We start from the raw sequence: 16,220 nt of genomic DNA, 5'->3' as shown, positions 1-16,220 counted from the left end.
ATATAATCAAATAAGAATTACACCTGAGAATCAAGAAAAGATAACTTTCACCTGTGCATGGGGAATGTATTGCTGGAATGTTATGCCATTTGGGCTTAAGAATGAAGGAGCGACTTATCAAAGGGCTATGAAGACAATTTTTCATGACATGATGCATACATTTATGGAAGATTATGTAGATGATATACTTGCAAAATCTCATACAAGACAAGAACATTTGAATATCTTAAGCAAGATTTTTGACAGGATGGAAAGATATTAGTTGAGATTAAATCCAAAGAAATGTGCATTTGGAGTAACCTCTGGAAAACTTCTTGGGTATATTATATCAGCTCATGGAATTGAAGTAGATCCTGAAAAGGTCAAAGTCATCATGGAGATGGAGTCACCTAGGAACATAAGTCAATTATGATCTTTACAAGGAAGATTGCAATCAATCAGGAGATTTGTCTCTTAGTTAGCAGATAGATGTTGTCAATTCACCCATCTTCCACATAAGAATATTCCATTCAAATGGGATCAAAGATGTGAAGAATCTTTTATGAAAATCAAAGAATATCTCATGAATCCTCTAGTACTGGTATCATGAACCAAAGGGAAACCATTGTTGCTCTATATCTCAGTGACAAATGTATCATTAGGAGCTCTCCTAGCTCAACATGATGAAGACGGAAAAGAAAGAGTAGTGTATTATAGGAGTAGAATACTTGTTGGCTATGAATTAAATTTTTCCTCAATAGAGAAGACATGTCTAGCCATTGTGTTTGCAACTCAGAAGTTGTGACATTATATGTTGATTCATTATGTGAAGCTAATAATAAAGACGAATCCACTAAAGTATTTGTTGAGCAAGTCAACCTTGACAGGAAGACTAGCCAAATGGGTTATGATACTGAGTGAATTTGATATAGAGTATGTTGACCGAAAAGATATCAAGGGACAGGTCATTGCTGATAAATTGGCTTAAGCTCCTTTACAAAATAACATACCATTGCACATTGAATTTCCTGATGCAGACATTCTGATAGTAAGTACAAACTTTTGGGAATTATACTTTGATGGTTCTTATACACAATATGGATCAGGCGTAGGAATCTTTTTCATCACACCTCAGGGACACAATTCCGAAATCATATAGACTGTAGTTTCCATGCACAAACAATACTACAGAATATGAAGCATTGGCTATTGGGCTCGAAATGGCCATTGAATGGAATGTTAAAAAATTACATGTCTATGGTGATTGACAACTTATCATCAACCAAATAAATGATGATTATCAAACTAAGGATGATAAACTCATGCGATACAAATAGCTAGTAGAGGAGTTTAAAGAACACTTTAAAGAAATATCATTCACCTAGATTCCAAGAAATGAGAATAAAGCAACAGATGCAATGGCTACAATAACATCTCTCTTGCAAAATAAAGAGAATAAACATCGTTATGAATTTCTCGTGGAAGATATCTTAACCCCTACCATTCAATCCCAACATATCTACATAATTTGTCATATATCAGGAACCATTCAATCCTTATACGGTCAAACTTATTAGTACTTAAAAGAGAATATCCTTCTTCTTGACCTATCCCACAATCAAAAAAGTAATTTTATCCATTAGTCCTCTCGCTATACCATTATTGAAGATATTCTATATAGGCATTTTCTAGATGGTACTTTGTTGAGATGTCTTGAACAAGAAGAATCTGAGAAATTTCTTAACAAAGGTCATGCAGGTATTTATGGCACACACTCAAGTAGCTTAACACTGGCTAAGAAAATTCTTTGTATGGGTTACTATTCACCAACTATGGAGATAGATTCATTCACATATGATAGGAAATGCAAACAATGTCAGATCCATGAGAATCTCATCCATGCACCAACACAAGAATTATATCCTATGATAGGATCATGGCCATTTTCTTAATAGGGCCTTGATTGGGTAGGAAAGATAAATCCCTCATCTTCTAATGGACATAAGTTTATTATGACTGCTACTAAATATTTCACTAAATGGATTGAAGCAGTGCCTCTAACAACAATGACAGGAAAACAAATATCATCATTCATTTTGAATTATATAATCTGTCGCTATGGAGTTCCTGTGACCATTATCACTGATAATGGAAGACCATTTGAGAATCAAGATGTGAATGAGCTATGTGAACAATTTCATATCCAACATTGGTTTTCTACTCCATATTATCCATAGGGAAATGGTCAAGGTGAGGCATCAAACAAAATTATCTTGAAAATTTTAAAGAAAACAGTTAATGAAGCTGGAAAAGATTGGCACATTCAACTAAATCCTTCTCTATGGGCATATACCAAACCAACATCCACACTCCAATGGGGGCAACTCCATATTGTTTGGTCTATGGATTAGAAGCCATATTACTTGTAGAAGTAGAGATACCTTCTCTACGAGTATCCTTGAAAGGTCCTATACCAGAAGAAGAACAATGAGTCTCTCGACTCCAGGAACTTGAACTGATTCAGGAACGTCGCCAAAATGCAATAGATCATTTGAAAGTATATAAAAAAAGAATGAAAAGAAGTTATAACCATAGAGTCAAGCCACACATGTTTCAAATTGGATATATAGTTCTAAGGGAGAATTCAAGAAATCAGCAAAATCGAGAAAAGAAGGAAAAATTTGAACCAAATTGGCTAGGACATTTTGTCATAGTAGCAGCATATGGATCAGGAGCATACAAGTTATCTTTTGCATCCATTGCTCTGAACCATTGGTAGAAAATATGTAGCTTACCAACAATTATCAATCTTAGACACTCTTGTCATAGTCATTGTCTTAGATTTTATCAATCAATCAATCTGCATTCGTATCCCTCCATAGTTTGGATCTTGATCAATTCAGACATCCATAAGAAATTTTTATTTTTGCTGGGGAAAAGTCCTAATTCCTTTTGCTAAGGTGATCTTTTGAATCTTTGAAAATCCAAAACATTCAAAAAACTTAGAAAAACCAAAAATACCCAGGGTTTTGAAACAGATAACAAGCAACAAAGCAATGAAGATCAAGGCATCTTATAAAAACTGAATCGTGAAACTCAAAAACTGAAGAATCAACTAGCAAGTAATAAAGGATTATCAAAGATCATCCATCAAGATGATTATATCAGTTAATGACCATAAGAACATGTGAATGACATACAAGATCTAGTGTTTATATCTTGATTTTATTGCTAATCATGTACTCTATGTGACTCAAGGATGTCCATGACTAGAGAAGCTATGATGGGGCATGATTATTTTTCTCTTGATTGTTGTCTATGGTTTATCTCTTACTAAGGTATGTACTTGTCTCAGGATATGATCAGCAAAAGATCAAGGAGGACGTTCCAAGTCATGCATGAAAGGAGATAATCCTTGTCTATTCTGCAAGCAATACTCAGGTCAAATTGATTCATTATAACAAGTTTCTTGTATTAACTTTCTATATCAAAATCCATGTAAGAAATACTCAGGTCATCTTGGATCTTTATTTCAAGTTGCTTGTATTCTCTTACAACATTTTAAAGCTCAATGGTGAAATCAAGCACTGTTAGAAGATAACATATGAAGAATGGCAATATAATTTTTAGTTAGCTCATCATTTTAGATTAGCTCATTATTCATCTGCATTATAAGAATTCATTGTCAGATGCATTATAAGCATTTCATTTCATTCAGAGATTAACGGTAAAAAATAAAGATTGAGTATACTCGGACAAACAAAAACAATTTGCATTTGATCATCATAGGTTCATTCATCTTTAGAATCATTTTAAATTCAACATCCATTTCATTTAGTTGCATTTTAATCATTGTAATAGTTTGCATTCAATTAAGTGCATTTCATTAATCATGTAGTAATCATCATTTTGCATTAGAATCACTCTCATTGTAGTTCTTTTTATCTTTTAAGGTCATAGTTGCATCTTTTGCACTTATATTCATTCATCATTATAAGCATATATCATTATAGGTTTGATTAAACATAGCATTCATAATCATCATCACTATAACATTTGCATTTTCATATCATTTTCATTTGCATTCATGTGCATCAAAAATACAAATCAATCATTCAATTGCATTCCCATATATATCATTGCATTTACATCATTTACGTTAGTAATCATTTTCAATTGCATCAAAAATCAAAAGCATTCATCATTGCATCATATAGGTCATCATCATAATGAAAAGAAAAGAAAATATCATAACATCATCCATCTAATCACTGCATCCATATAACACACATAAAGATCATCATCATATAGAATAACATGAATAATAAAGATCATCATATAGAGTTCATGTCTGCATATAGATCATCATAAAATAATAAAATCTCAAGTATACAATGATATCAGATCAAAAGTACAAATGCCTCATCAATACAAAGTCAAGTCAAGGCTATCCTATACCACTACCACCTGACTCTGACCGTCTCTATGGCAATGGATGAGAAGATCCTCCAGATGCCTGTCTCCCATGATCACCTCTCCTTTGGGGAGGTCCCATGACTCCACCACTGCTAGTATCCATCAACATGGTGGTATAATAGCTACCTTCTCTTTGGCTCTTAGTGACTAAATCCTCATATAGTCATCGCCAACAGGAAGTCTCCTTCCCGGCCCGAGCTAGTGCTTTAATAGTATCAGCTGAGAGAGTGCCCGATCCAACCTGTTTGATATGATCAAGAAGGCCCTGAGTATCCTATTGTCTCCTAACAACTATGTGTCTCTCTATCATGAGTGTTTGTATCTATGGTCTAAGCTGATCAATCTATGCTCTGAGACTATCAATGGTCTCCTACTCTGGCATATCCTGCTCTGGCATATCTTGCTCTGGTACATCCTGCTCTGGCACATCCTGTTGTGGCACATGAACCCTAATACCCTCATCTCCACCTCCCTGTCCACCTACTAGAATTTTAGTCCGAGTAGCTCTCAGAAGCCATCGTCTAATAAATGGAACATGATCCTCTAGATCCTCATCATCTCCACCATGAGCTGCAATAACCCTAGGGTCTGGCTGAATCTGGCCATAATCAATGCCTCTCGCACAACCCCCATCTATTCCAGTCATCCTACCTCCTCCTATCAATGGCAACCCTCTCGGTGATCTCATCCCTGCCCTACCAGTATCCCTCCCAATCTATCCACCATCTCTCCCACCCATAGGACGCGGTCTCCCAATCCTGCCAACTAGTCCAAACGGTCTTCCACGAACTCTCAATCGACCTCCTCTTTGTCTAGGTCTCCTATTGCCACCACCTCCATCCCCATCCTCATCTCCACCTCCCTCAGCCTCCTAAGCAACCCTAAGCTCTCATCTCCATCTCCGTCTCTTGACACCTGGATCATCCAAATCATCATCCTCATCTCCTAAGCTTAGAGGAGGACCTGTTGGATCAGTAATACAAGGAAATGGATGAGCTAGTATGTATTGAGCATAATCTGCAGTAACACCAGCATCAAGAATGTGTAATCTCATATCATAAGCCACTCTCGGAGTAGCAAGAAACTTTGTGCGAACAATCTCAAATGACAAAGAAGGTCCCCAATCTCTCCTATCTCTGTATTGTCGAGCATATATCATGACACTAGTAGGCATAGGTTGAATGATATCAAACTATTAAGAATGCGACTCATCAACTATCTCTACACAATGTAAGGAGTCTGACCCATAATATATCTACTATGCATAATAAATGGTAATGTCCGTTCATCATCTATCCACGGCTCACAATCAACATATGGTCTCCAAGTAACTCTATCCAATGAATCAAGAACCCAACTCCATCTTACCCAGGTTATGTTGATTAAGGATAACTGCATGTAGATAAATATATGGTTGTCTCTCTCCATGAACTCTATGATGGATAGGCCGAGTAATAGCAATGTGCTCCCAACACCAGATCTGCAAAAGTGTACATCCTATTGATAGACTAGCACTCTCATCATAAACAACTTGATGAAGATCATGATATAAATGAGAAAGAATACAATCACCCCACGCATATCAAGTTTGATGTTGCATCATGCTCTAAAGAATCTCACCCCAACCAACATAAAAACCTTGAGATCTCCTATCTGGACAAATAAATCCCCCAATCAAACCTGCAAGAATCACAGGGTGAGTCTCGTAATACATAATCATATCCTCCCATTGAATATCTCCTCTCCCAATTCTCTCATCACTAAATACAGCTCTGCCCACCTCTGTCCCTCCACAATCCTAAAAATCATACTACACTAGCTCATTAGTTACTGGGATATGCAGAATCCGATACACATCCTCAAGCGTCACACTAATCTCACTCATGGGCAGGTGGAAAGTGTTATGCTCGCTATGCCATCTCTTGGATAACGTTGTCAACAACCCCTATTATGGGTAATATTAGGCATGTATAACAAGTGACGTAATCTGTAGGCATCTATATGTCTCACCTTTTCCTGTGTAAGCTCTGGCACTAAGTGCCGCATCACTGGGAATTTCTCCCAACACTAGAGAACGTCAAGTTTCTCTTGTTTACCAAGAGCATTCGATCAATCATCACTCATCTATCTATCAAATCAAAGAGATCGCTAATCTATCATATCAATATTTTCAAAATGAAGCAAATCATGCTATCAAATCATTTCAAACAAATCAACAATGGTTTTCTATCAATCATTGAGTTCAATCAAAACTCTGCTATGCTCTTACATCAGAAAATAAATCGGTTTCTTAGAGCTATCTATTCAAACAAACCGATTAGCTCTAAGAAACTGATTTAATTAATGCTTTTCAATGGGGCAATTTAATTTGTTTTTTACAATTGAATTTAATTAACAAAACTTTTCAATTATCACGAGATCAATCGTTCAAACCAAAATTTTCAACAATTTCACGATCAATCTCTTGAGGGGGCACACAATCAGGATTTTTATCTCCATTAGGTGCGCTATTGAGACTTGATTTAATCTTTGAAACAATGTTGTCTCGACATCATTTCAAAGAGGGGCAAAATGTATACACATAAAATGGCTATGAGCGATTAAATAAATATTATATATTTATTTTATAATTATTCTTCTATTAAATAGTTAATTCGAAAAGATTAATTTATTTAATTCATTTCGTGTCTTTCTATTAATTAATTTAATTGAAATATTTTATTAATTATTTCATCTATCCTATTCCTCTAAATAATTAAATATCTAATATTTAATTATCCTTCTAACCAAGTTAATTAAATATCTAATATTTAATTATCTCCTTAAATCAATTAAATATCTAATATTTAATGGTTATTCTCCTATCCTATAGTCTCAAATATTAAATAATTTCTTAAATTATTTAATCCCTCTTATCCAACTCACCTTCCATCTCCACTTCATCTTCCCTTTTCCAATTCATCCATTTGTTGGTGTAAATAATTATTCATCTTGGATATTATTACACCTTACTTAAGTTTACTTAGGTACATGCATTTCATAGTAGTTTGGGTATGATACACTTGGGTGTTTGTGTCACATTGGGATAGTGTGTGTAGGAGAATTTCCACCTTTTGTGGACTTATCTTGTTGTTACATTCCACATTCAGTGGGTGATCCACCTCATGTGGAATATTATATTGTTTCTCCTACCTACCCACACCTATTTCCTACCTACCCTTGTTTCTTATTGAGCCACATGTCATGTTTGTGTGCTCACATATCCCTAGCCTTGCCTATATAAGGAGGCTCATCTACATTGTTTGTATGGGAAATCAATCTATATTTTGTAATGATCTAGTTGATCATATTTTGCATCTTGATAGAATACAGTTTATTCCTATTATTTATTTTGTCTCTCTTATTTGTGCTTTCCATTGCCTCTAGAACTTGGCAAAATCCCACACCATCATGTGGCTAAGGAAATTAATATTTCTTAAATATCAATTCATCATTTATCTCCAACCTCCAAATTTAGTGAAATATTGTGTACGTACACATATTTCATAACCTCCTTCTAAATTCTCTCCAACATCCCTACATCTTAGGAAGGACTTGAGTCCACTTGTCCTCTCATGCATAAATTTTCTCCAACCATCCCTAGATTCCCTCAGTCAGCAACCCAGTCAATGTGAGATGAGTGACACTTGTCTTGTCCACCCCCCTTTCTCTCAACCTTCACCTTTTCTCATAGCCATCCAAATCTGTAGATCTGATCATGACCGTTGATCTGAGCCACATCATCTTATCCTCTCAAGGTCTATAAAATCAAGAGTTTTAGTTGAGAGAGAGTTAGACTTCAAGTGAATTTGCATGATAATCATTTGTAAAACTTATGCATCTGTGAGTTTTAAATCTTGAAGCAAATAGTAATTAGCATTTTAGCATAGACATTTAGCATTGCATATCATAGCATTTGTGAACGATTAGTTATCATCCCATTCTTCATATGCCATCTTGGAAGTTATTAGTTCTTGTCTGAGAGCACACCATTTGCAACCAAGAATAGTGGAGTTAGGACACAATGAGACATAAACCATGAAGGTAATAATAGTATTTTTATTTTATATGTATTTCATGTAGTTTCATTGGTTGAGTTTGGATTTACTGTAGCATTTCCTTTGTATTTTGTGAAACTAACTTGTTGCAGGTGTAGACACCTAAAATTGTCATGTCTAATTAAATAAATATTTTATTTATTTAATTACTTTAGCCTAATTCTTCTATTAATTAAATAAATCTTTATTTATTTAATTAATTCATTTATCCTCTTCTAGCCTTATTTTTCATTTAAATAAATACCTTTATTTATTTAAATTATCATTTTCCTAAATTAAATAAATATCTTATTTATTTAATTGATCCCACTTCTTCTATTAATTAAATAAACCTTTATTTATTTAATTAATTCATTAACCTTTTCTACCCATGACACATGTCATTCATCTCTTAATTCCTACACTACCTACCCTCTCATTATTTTATTATTTCTTCTACCTACCCTCTAATCATAGCCGACCTCTTTTACACCTCTCAATCTTATCCCTCTGTTTCTTATGGTGTCTTCTATATAAGGAGATGCTTCCTTCATTATCAAACCATGGCTAATCAATTTATGCACTTGACTACACTACGCTTTTCATATGAGATCCTACTTGCAACCACATTTCCGTTCTTTGTTGAGCTCTTGTGCACATAAAATCTGAGAGCAAATATATCAAGCAAGATCAATGGAGATAGGAAGAATGGAGATTCAAACCCTATTGGACATGTGATGGTATAATATTTGTGATTTCATTTGATTTGCATTGTCTTAGGTAATCTTCATATGTTATGGTGGATCTTTGTTGTTGTTAGGCTAGGCTTTTGTGGTTGAGTCTATTTAGTCTTTCAATATTGTTGTTTCCATTTTCACCATAAACATTTTGGCATGCCCGGTGAGACTCTTGTCCCTTTTGCATTTAACATCCTTGTTGCAGATTTTGTGTTTTGAAGTTGCAGATTTGACATTTTTGACAGTATTTTGGTATTTTCGCATCTGCATACTTTCGGACCGCATTTTTGGTTTTCTGCCACGTTTGCGACATCTAGGATCGCGTCCACACTTTCGACAGTATTTTTTTTTTTGCAGATTTCGGAAATCGCATCTATGTCCCCTAGTCGTGTCTGTGGGGTTTTCAGGCACGTCTGCATCTAGAAGCCACGTTTGCGTTCCGGAGCCGCATCTGTGTTGCACAGAAGTGTGTTTGCGTCCAGAAGCCATGTTTGTGTTTATGGTAACCATGTCTGTGTGCACTGATTTTGTTTTGGAGGTTTTCATTGATTCAGTTTTTAGTCATTCAGTTTTTTTTTAGATCTGGTTTATTTTGAGCTAACATTTTTCAGATCTAGCTAATGAAATTGGTGCAGCTTGTCTTGAGAGAAAAATCATTTTGTTGAAGGCCCCTATTTTCACAAAGTCTTTTGGATCTAAAATTTACCTAACTTGTGTGTTTGTAGGAAGGGGTGATCATTTGAAACAATCCAAACTACTAACAAATCTTTGTTGCAGGACCTTGGCAAGGGTTTTTTGATCTTTATTATGTGCCTTGTTTTCATAGACTACTAAACACTTCAATTGGTGCTTTAAAATTGAATCATTGTCTTTTGTGTCTTGAGCAATAGGCTCTTTTTGTTTAATCTTTAGAGGGCCTATCTCCTCGTGTGGTCATTAGGACTACTAGTGAGGAGAGAACGACCCAAGTGGTAGCAATAGAAAAGCCATCTTCTTCCAAACCACTATAAATAACTGTATTCATGGTGAAAACTATGAATAATATGTGCTGATTAGTTCATACCGACACTATGTCTCCTCATAAACCCGTTTGATCAAATTTATTTGATCATTTGTAGGGCATAACCCCTACTGGCTGGGAGCCTTCTATATCTACAGAGCTAAAAGTGCCGCATGTATGGCCACACGAGCGGATGCCCTTACGAGCACCTTTTTGTTTTAGAAGATAAAATCCTTCTAGTTGTTGAGGCAGGAGGTCGGACCTCTGGTAGTGGCCCACACACATACGATTCTTAGTAGAGATACAAAGTTCTCCATGAGGAGTTTTCGTGGGGACTGATTCTTGGTTGCCCCGAGAAGTGAGTGCTGAGGGTGGAGCCAGTGGGGTCAAGCATCTAAGTATCCGCTCTGAATAGCGTAGCCTCGGGGGACACTCCATGTGGGATCAACAACTATTGTCTTGGCCAACCATAAGAATTGTACTTGACTTATTTTAAACAATCAAACATTCAAGACCAAACATCAAAACATTGTGTCTTTTGTGTCTTCAAATGTATGCAAAATAATTTTACATCAAACAACACACTTTCTTTGAGTCATTTTGAGTCTAAACACTTGCAAACATTGAGTCCTCATCAACACTATGTCCTCTTGTCCTGAAAAATAGCCAAACATTCAGATTTGGTCACAACAAAGCAACTTCAAAGATTGAAAAAAAAAATTTGCACAAATTTTGCAGAAACACGTCCGTGTCTGATAGAATAGTGTCTGTGTCATATAACTGCGTCTATGAAGGGCAGAAATGCATCTGTGTTCTTAGAATCAACATTGCATTTACAAAAGCTCAGACTCATGTCTGTGTTTAACAGAACCACATCTGTGTCTGGAAATCACGTCTGTGCAGTATACAGGCATGTCTATGTTCAGAATTAAAAAAAAACTTTTACAGTCCAGCAAACAAGAACAGTTAGTTTCAGAATTCTTGAGCTTCCTAGGTTATCTATTCTGGTTTTCACCTAGAATTCAACCTGTCTTTGGGTCTCACAAAGCCCATCATTGCTTTACACCTTACATTACATTCATATTTGTCTAAACGTGATTCAAAAGGTCACTTGCTTGTCCCCATCATACTTTATCAACACACTACATACAACAACATTTTGCTAAGTGGTCCCTCATCAAGGTCTATCACCTTTGGGTCTCATTTGGTCTTACTTAGAGTCAAGGTCAAATTACCTCATCAAGAGAAACTATCCTCTCTTTGGAAGTCACACCTACTCTACTACATACATACTTGGTCTTACACTTTGGACATTGCAAGTACACCTCAGATTCATTTACATTCCATCCAACTCTTGGTCTTCCATACTCTTTCCATTTTCATCTAGTCTCACACATCTTGGTCAATACCTAATTCATGGTTGAAAGCCATTCCCAAAAATCTAGGAGAGAAGCTAAAGAGGCTTAAGAGTCTACAAACATGAGTTCTTATGAGTATGACAATGATATCTTTATCAATTCTGATCATACTACATTACCTGACATGGATGCCTATAAAAACATTCCAAATGTTGAGCACATGGACACTACAAACAACAATGATACACACAATAACAATATGGACAACTTTTCTATACATTAAGCAGAAGTGGAAGACACCATTATGAATCCTCATTTTAATCAATTGGTTGAGGAAATAATGAGGAGAGATAGACAATATTTTCTACAAGTGATGGCACAAAGTGGAACCAAGATCCCTCATGATTTTGACATGTCTCAAATAATGGAAAATCAACCTTCGCAACAACCTCACTCCAACATGGATCAAAGGAGGCCTAATAGTGGAGGCAATAGAGGACCACATATGGTGCCTGAATCACCATCATCTTTGTTTTAAAAACCAGAGGTCCCTTATGGTCAAGCATATGATACTCACCTTCACAGACCATTATGGAAGTCTTATGCAGGAAAATATGCTCAATCACATACCAATGTTAAGGATTAACCACCAAAGCAATTGGATATTCGAAGGCATGCTCAAAATTTGGACACAAGGAAACCCCATGTCAAATTTGGGGGCAACACACTAGAACAAACTCATGACATGCCTGTAGAGTATGGTATACATGGACAAAGAAGATATTCCATTCCTCATGATGACTCTATACCAAGAGGTCCATATACACAACATCATTATAGACCTCCTCCATATGAACATGTGTATGATCAATATCATCCATATATGCAACATGCTCCTCCTCCAATTGGTGCCTCAAGCATGGGGTATGGTCCAAGAAGTCACTCTCCACCTAAGAACAATTTGGAACAACAAATCAGGGACTTACAAAAGAAAATGGAGGACATAAACACACCAAAGCCAACTTACACAATGAGAGACATATGTCCTTATCCATTTGATAAGAGCATTCCAATGCCTCATTTTCCTACACACTTTGTGACACCTAAGTTTGATAAGTATAGAGGAAAAGGGGATCCTAAGGCACACATAAGACATTTTTTCACAGCTTGCATTGAGGTAGCTTCAGAAGAGACATATTTGATGAGATTATTCCCACAAAGCTTAGGTGATCAAGCTATGGAATGGTACTCCCAACTTCCACCTGGAATTAAGTCATGGGGTGACTTAGCAGAGGCATTTATCCAACATTTCTCATACAACATAGAGACAGACATATCAGTCACTAGTTTGTGCAACACCAAGCAAAAGGATGGAGAGTCTTTTTCATCATTTTTACAAAGATGAAGGAATCTAGCCAACAGATTCTCCTGTGAAATTCCACAAAAATAAATGGTGGAGATGTTCACCCAAAATGTTAACAAAGACATTGGCTATGATCTAAGGAAAGCTTGTTTGTCCACCTTCAAGGACATCATTGAAAAAGGCTTAGCGACAAAAAGGGTCCTAATTGAACAAGGAGTCATTGAGATATTCAAGGAAAACAAAGATGACTTTAAAGGAAAAGATAAGCTAAGATTTTGGAATAAAAACAAGAACACAGTCAATAATGGTGTTGTTGATGCCAATACGGTACGACCAAAAATCATTTTTTCTGGATCAATTTCTACAAACAATCAAGTGAATACTCAAACAACTTCTAGATCACGAAGGAAGTACACCCCATTGGGAGAACCACTTGAGTCAGTTTTCAAGAAGCTAGTGGCAAACAAAGTAATCACAATTCCAAATTTTCCTGCATATGAGCCAAAGGTCAAACCAAATTGGTGCAATGATGATGAGTATTGCGAATTCCATAAGAGCAAGGGTCATAAAATAGGAAATTGCCATCGACTGAAGAACATAATACAAGATCTCATTGATAGAGGTGACATTGAGATTAAAGGACACTCCTTCAATCAAGAACATGAGATGTTTAAGGAACCATTCCCAAAGCATGACAAGGGAAAAGCTGCAAGCACAAATGACCAGACCAACTATACCAGAGCATCCTATAACTATGATTCAACTATCAATCACATTTCAATGGATAATTATGTCTCTACTATTATCATTAAGGACAAAACCCCTGAGAATTCTACCCAGAGACCCAAGATTGTCCTAAAAGTCATTGGATCTTCTTCCGAACCTACCTCTGAATGCAATGTCACAACCCATCAAGGTAAATTTACTTTGCAAGGTGCTCTAGCTAAAAACACTACTTCTTCATCAACCAAGCCTAAATACAACCTTGTAGAACGGTTAGGGAAGACACCTGCGCTTATCTCCATCCTTGATCTCTTACACATATCCCCCACACATAAAGCTATTCTTGACAAAATCTTGAGAGACACTACCATTCCTACTGATTTGAACGCGGACCAGTTTCAAGCCATGGTGAGATACCTTTCCATTCCAAACTCTCTTACATTCACAGAAGCCGATGATGCCTTCGTAAGTCAGCCACATAATGCACCATTACACATTGAAGCCTTCATACACAAACATAGAATCAAACGAGTCCTAATAGATGGAGGAGCAGGTCTAAACATTTGTACATTGAGCACTATTAAACAATTGGGATATTCTGACACAGCTGTGAATTCTACAAACAAAATTACCATCAAAGCATATGATGATGAAGAGCGTTCATCCAAGGGCACAGTCACCTTACCTCTCAGAGTTGGGCCAGTTATAAAGGATGTGGTTTGCCAAGTACTAGATCTTGATCTCACATACAACATATTGCTAGGACATCCTTGGATTCATGAAATGAGAGCAGTCCCATCTACATATCACCAATGCATCAAGTTTCCTCACAATGGAGTTGAAATAATAGTTAATGGAGATCCTAATCCATTCATATATTGCAATAACTTGAGACCAAAAACTGAGACCATCATTCCCAGTAATCACAAAGCTGTTCCTTCTTCTACATACATTGATCCTGAGTCATTAAAACCTTCGACATCAAAACAAGGTGAACTTAAGGGCAAATTCTAGGACAAGGGCATGGGTGAATACACTTTGAATCAGACCATGTACTTACAACAAGTCATGAGTTCACCAAAAGAATATGGATGACCACATCCTACTAAGCGGGTATCTATTATTACACTTAAATGGGATCCTACAATCTTCCAAAAATGGGGTGAAGTGGAAGAGGAAGACTTATACAAAATGCTTTACAAGGACCCTAAAAATGATGCACAAGATCATATCAGCATACCATGTGAAAAGTATGGCAAAGGGTTCAAGATCCTACAAAAATTTGAGTATGATGGCAAAAGTCCTCTTGGATTAAGAAAAGAAGGCATCATTGAGCCTTTACAACCCGAATTGACACTCAAAAAGGAAAATTCCAAAGGACTTGGTTTCATGACTTCCAAGGTTCACACTCAAAGGACAAAAGAAGCATTACTAATCAAAGTTGCCAAAATTCAACAAGAGAATCGCTATTCCACAGACTCCAATGAATGGGAATGGGGTTCAGACAAATCCTCTAGTGACTATGAGCTCACTGAGACATTCAGAGAACCAAGTGAACCAACATAAGAAGGGGAATTTAATAGGAAATTCAAAGTTGGTGAGGAAACAACCCCAGAGGATCCCATATGGTCTTTGCCTCTAGGTCCTAGGTTGAAATCACATAGAATGAGAACACCTATCCTAGAATGCGCTACTAGTGATGATAATTTGGATATGTTCATTATCGAGACTGATGAGGAGAGTGCCAATGATGACCTTGATAACTACCTCGATATACCTGAATATAACTGCATCTTCACTCTTAACCCCGCTAACTTTGAAGACATCAAAGGCCTTCCCCTTGTTCACCACCAGCTTATTGACTGGGACAATGAAGGACCTGCACAGTTTGACACATTCCAAAATGATGAAGCCCTTATTGACTATCTTGGCATACGAGAGGATATTCCCCCTGGGGACCATAAAGTGGGATACACTATAGAACTCAATAGCGTGGCATATTTTGGTGAGGGTGTCGGACCTTCCAGTCACAAAAATATAAAAATAAAAACAAACCAAGGGTCTTATGGTGAAAACTACACTGTGGCACTATCTGACCCCAAAAAAGTAAAAAGAAAAGACGTATCTGAGGGCAAAAACCTCCCTGAGGCACCCGAAGATGGAAGGCTCGACATTCTCTTGGCATCATATGAGGAAAAGTCATCCATGTTGATAGAGGAGACTATTAAAACAAACATTGGCACTGAAGAAGTTCCACACAACATATTCCTGGCTCAATCTTTGACTGAGTCAGAAATGTCAAAATTCATAAGTTTCTTCATAGAATGACAAGTCAACTTTGCATGGTCATATGCTGATATGCTTGGATTGGATCCAAATTTGGTAATGCATCATTTGACAGTTAAACCGGGGGCAAAACCAGTGAAACAAAAATTAAGAAAGATGCATCCACAAGTGGCATGACTCATCAAAGCAGAAGTTGAGAAATTATTGGATGTTGGATTCATA

The sequence above is a fragment of the Cryptomeria japonica genome, chromosome 5, assembly GCF_030272615.1.
Source record: "Cryptomeria japonica chromosome 5, Sugi_1.0, whole genome shotgun sequence".
NCBI lineage: Eukaryota > Viridiplantae > Streptophyta > Pinopsida > Cupressales > Cupressaceae > Cryptomeria > Cryptomeria japonica.
Note: the sequence above shows the minus strand (reverse complement) of the source record.